The sequence below is a fragment of the Vombatus ursinus genome, unplaced genomic scaffold, assembly GCF_900497805.2.
Source record: "Vombatus ursinus unplaced genomic scaffold, bare-nosed wombat genome assembly UNPS02004533.1, whole genome shotgun sequence".
Taxonomy (NCBI): domain Eukaryota; kingdom Metazoa; phylum Chordata; class Mammalia; order Diprotodontia; family Vombatidae; genus Vombatus; species Vombatus ursinus.
The window spans coordinates 1707977-1713550 of NW_020944311.1; positions in this window are offsets into that span (position 1 = coordinate 1707977).

Genomic DNA, 5574 nt, shown 5'->3' on the forward strand with positions numbered 1-5574 from the left:
CAGAACAGCAGCTCATGGAGGGGCAGGGCAGCGGACAAAAGCACCTGCAAGAGCAACAGAGAGAGCCCGCATTAGGTCCTGGCAAAGGCTGGTAGCCCTGGAGAAGCCCCACCAGCCAACGCCGACTTTCTTCCCAGCCTGGCCTCCCTTGTGGAAGTGGCACAAGGAGTAAACAGAGCAAAACGAAGGATCCAAAGGGCAGGGGCCGAGCTTCTCTACGATTAAACCATGGGTCCAGCCAAGGCCAAGACTGAGGGGTCTGGAAGGCAAAGGACACTACAGACCACCCACTGCCTGCCTCCCCCCACCCCAACCTTGTTCCACTCCAATGGATCTGGATCTCCCTTCAATGATGGAGATGGCAACTTATCCATGAACCCCTAGGAGGCTGAGATAGGGACTCCATCCAACATGCTGGAGACTCTCTTTCTCTTAACATCTCAAGGATACCAGTTGGTCAATCAGAATTGATTATGCACCTGCTAAGTGACAGGCACTGTGCTGGAGATATAAACCCCAAATAACAACCATAGTGAGCATTTACATTGCACTTTGTTACTTATTTGATCCTCACAACCATCCTTGGAGGCAGGTGTCATTATTATCCCCCCATGTTACAGATGAGGAAACTGAGGGTAAGGGAGGTTAAACAACTTGTCCAAAGTGACATGACTAGTAAGTGTTTGAGGCGATACTTGAACTCAAAGTCAGGTCTTGCTGACTCCAAGTCTACCACTCTATCCATTGTGCCAGCTAGCAGCCCCAAGCAGACAAAACCAAGAGTAGCTTCTGCCCTCAAGGAACTTACACTCAAATGAAAGAGACAACGTGCACATATATAGAGAAATGCAAAACAGTAACTTGGAGAAGAAAGCACTAACATGGAGGGAGACCAGGAAAAGCCTCCTGGAGAAGGCAATGCTTGAGCTGAGCTCCTCCTCAGAAACAGGAGGAGGAAGAGAGAGCATGCTGTGCATTCGGGGCAGCCAGAACAATGGTGCAGAGGAAACAGCAAGGTCAGTTTGACTAGACTATAGAGCACATGGAAGAGAGTGAGATGTAAAAAGGCTCGAAAGAAAGGCAGCACCAGGTTAAAAATAGCAGCCGAGAGGAGGATGGATTGGAGGGAAGAGACACTCGGATCAATGAGAACCATTAGAGGGCTATTGCTCTAGTCTGAATGAGAAGTGATGAGGATCAAACTAGGGCCGTAGTTCTGTGGAGAGAAGGGAACATGTATGAGATATGGAGGGAAGGTCAAAGTAACAATATTTGGCAACAGACTGGATATGAGTGGTGAGAGGAAGGAGTTGAGGCTGACCCTGAGGTCACACAGCTAGGTAACTGGAAGTATGATGGTGTCCTTGACCAAGATCGGAAAGGTCGGAAGAGGTGCTGGTTTGGGAAGAGGGTGAAGTGCGGGTGGGTTGTTGGGAAATGCTGAGTTTGGGATAACATGCAGAACACCCTGGGTGAAATGTCTGATAGAATAGGAAGTTGGTGATATACGCATGGAACTCAGGAGACTGGGGCTAGATTTAGAGATCTTGGAGTCATCTACATAAAGATGATAATTAAACCCACGGGAGCCGATGAGCAGAGTGTAGGCAGAAAAGAGAAACCGTCCTGGGACAGAACCTTAAGGAATATCCACAGTCAAAGGGCGTGATCTGGACAACAGGTCAGCAAAGGAGACCAGTGAGTGGTCAGACAGGAAGGAAGATAGCCAAGAAAGCAGTGTCACAAAGACCAAGGAAAGAGAGAGTGTTCAGTGCTGCAGAGAAGTCAAGAAGGATGACAACTGAAAAGACACAATCAGATTTGGTGAATAAGACTTTGGAGAGGGCAGCTGCAGTAGAGTGATGAGGTCAGAAAACAGATTGCAGAAGGTTCAGAAGACAGTGAGAGGAAAGGAAATGGAAGCAGCGAGGGTAGACGGGGAATAGTAGGGTCCAGTGAGGGGTTACCAGTGGAGGGAGTGGGTGACCCCATCAATTATTCCTCACTGTCATCATGGAGCTAACCTACATTTTTCATCTTTTCTTTGATGACATCATCCTTTGTTCAGAACAAGTCGCAGTCTGCTCTCCTCTCCACTGCATTCTGGAGGGAGGGGGTGTTTGTTTTCAGTTCTTCAGAGATTACAGTATGTCATGTCTCACATGAAACATACATGAATTCTCAAGATAGCCCCATTCTTCTCAGCTCTACAAAAAGCTCTCTAGAATGAATAGTAAAGAACGGCATCCTCTGGACGCGAGATGTTTGCAAGAGTGATTGCTGGAAACCAAAGCACGACGTGGCCGTGCGTTCCAAGCTATAGAGGATAACTTCTCCCTGTCCTTCTGTTGATTCTGATCCCAGGTCAATGACCCATAAAACAACCAACCCCAGCTTATCTTCCTGAAACCCGACCGAGACAAAGGAAAGCAGCAAACTCTTTCCACTATAAGAAGTGAGCAGGTCACTGTCCTCCTTCCATCGACTGTTACTGCAATGGCTGGATGACTTTTCTGCAGTAGTTATCACTTTGTTCCCATGGAATGGGTGGAGTGACTGATGGTAGAGGGGAGGAAATGATTGAGGTGAGGGGGAAGGGTGCCAGGGAACTTTTAGGATTGGTCAGATGTGGTGGGGGTGCTCTTTTCATTCTCATGAGGCCTAAGGCTGTATTAGTTGTTCTCTTATGATGTTTAATACCCCAAAGAGGGGTGGGCAGAAGTGGTATTGTCTAGGTAGAGAGGCATGAGTGCTGGATTTGGAGTTAGAGGTCCTGGGTTCAAGGTCTGGCTCTGCCTACTTGTCTGTGACCTTGGGCAAATAATTTTCATCTCTTGGTCTCAGTTTCCTCATCTATTGAATGAGGGCCTTGGACCTAGTGATTTCTAAACTTTCTTTCATGTCCAAGTCAAAGATCCTATGAGCCAATGAACGTGCTGGCTGAACTGTTTTACAAACTGCATGCCTGGATGGACAAGTGATGCTCTCCCAAAGCTAACGACCTTGTGTTCTAAGAGCAGAGAACAGAGGAAAGCATGGGAAGCAGCTAGACGGGGCCTTTGAGGCCACTGAGTCTGAACTCACACCCCCAAAAGAAGTCCCACCTCAACACGCCCTCCAAGTAGCCATCCAGCTTTTGCATGAAGACCTCTAGGGACAAGGCAGTCGGTGGGGGTTACTGGATTCCCATCTGCAATTTCAATTCCACTCCTGACCATTAGTCCTTGGCTGGCCAGGCTGACCTCATCACATACAGGACATACTAGACTAACTTTGCTGCCTTTTTTGACATGGTTACAAAAATGGTAAATCAAGGGAATGTGGGTTTTAGTGAAACATCTGATAGAGACATGGGCTAGATAACTATACAATAAGATAGCTTTGAAACTGGTTGGATGGCCCAAAGGATAGTTATTAAAGGTTCAATGGTCGACTTGGAAAGAGAGTTCAAGTAGAGTGTCCCAGGAATCTATGGGTAGCCCTGTCCTATTTAACATTTTTATCAATGACTTGGCATGCTTGTCAGATTCACAAATGACAGAAAGCTGGGAAGGGTAAATAAGAGTCAAGATCATGACAGGCCAGAACATTGGGCTGAACCTAATTAGATTCAATTCAATAGGGATAAATGTAAAGTGAACTTGGGTTCAAAAAGTCAGCTTCACAAGTACAAGATGGGGAAGGAGTGGCCAGATGACATTTTGAAGAAGATTTGAGAGGTATAGTGGATTCTAAGGCTCATATCACAAAATCACAGAATTTGAGAGCCAAAAGGTACCTCAGTGGTCCATACAGAAAGGAATCCCCATTAGAAGATACCCAACAAATGGTCATCTGACCTGTGCACTTCAAGACCTGGGGGTGGGGTAGAAATCCCTCAATGTTAGGCCTCTCTGCAACTGGTCCTGCCCTCAGGGTCAGACAGATCAAGCCTCTTCCACTTGACAATCCTTCAAATACTTGAACACAGTAATCCTGTCCCCAATGAAAACATGCCCAGTTCCTTCAACTGATCCTCATATGTCATGGACTCAAGACTCCTTCCCATGCTGGTTACCCTCCTCTGGAAACTCTCCAGCTTATCGATGTCCTTAATATGAGTCAACAATGTTGACTTGGAGGCAGCTAGTGGCACAGTGGCTAGAGTGCTGAGCCTAGAATCAGGAGGACCTGAGTTCAAATCTGGCCTCAGACACTTCCTAGCTGTGTGACCCTGGGCAAGTCACTCTGTTTGCCTCAGTTTCCCTAACTATAAAATGGAGTTAATAATAGCACTTACCTTGCAGGGTTGTTGTGAGGATCAAATAAGATATTTGTAAAAAGCACTTAGCACAGTGTCTGGCACATAGTAGGGGCTATAAAAATGCTTGTTTCCTTCTCTTCCCCTCCCCCCTCCCCACCAGGATATGGCAGTCTGAAGAAATAAATACAAGCTTAGGGTCCATGTGAAGCACAGTATCCAGGATTGGGAGGTGATAATCCCACTGGATCCTACATTGAGCAAATTACATCTAGAATTAGCTATGTTCATTCTAGAGAGCACCTTTTATAAGGACACTGAGAAGCTGGGGAACATCCAGAGCAGGGAAAACAGGGTGGGGAAGGGCCTTGAGTCGATGTCACATGACTCTGGGCTGTTTCGTTCTGAAAAGAGAGGCCTTTGGGGTGACTTGAAGGGATGTCTCGTGGAATAGTGAGGGGACTTGTTCTGCTTCAGTAAAGTAAGCAAAACCTCCAAATAACATCAATGATAACTAGGGTAACATTAATAAAAACAACCTCTAAAAGAAGGCTGAATGCTGAGTAATGACGATCATCAGTCTCGATTCTGGAGAATTGAATTAAATTCAACAAGCATTTATTAAAAGCAAACTCAATGCCAGGTACTACTCTAGGGGACAGAGAGACAAAGAAAAAAAATTGAAACAGTCCCTGACCTCAAAGAGTTTTTGTAGCAGGGGTTTGCTGGTAAATATTTAACAACTGGCTCTCAAAAAAATGTACTCACGACACTTTTAAGTTTAATCTGCATTATTAATATTGTCTCTATCACTTTATTAAATCTATACAAGCAACAAAACAATAAATCAAGCCCTGATTTGTAGCCTTTGCCAATTTCTAAGATGTACAAGCTCATACTGAAAATTTAACAATTGGCTCTCATGAGCAAATTCAAGCTGGCTGCAGCATACATCCTATAATACATAGAAATGTGCAACACACCTCCTAATAGGTCTCTCTGCCTCCTATCTCTCCTCATTCCTATCCATTCTTCACACACCTTTGAAAATGCTTTCCCTAAAGCATAGATAGGTCTGACCATGTCACTAATCTACTCCCTATTACCTCTAAGTACAAATACAAGCTCCTCTGCTTAGCAACAAATGTCCTTTATGACCTGGCCCCAACCTACCTTACCAGACTCACTCCATGCCTCCTCTGGCCTTTGTCCCCCAAGTCTAGCTTGTTTACCCTCTCCTTCTTCCCTCCACCCTCTGGCTTCCAGCCTCAGCTCACGCACCCCATCCTTTCCTATTCCCTTCAGCTGCTACTGCCTTTCCCCGACAATTATTC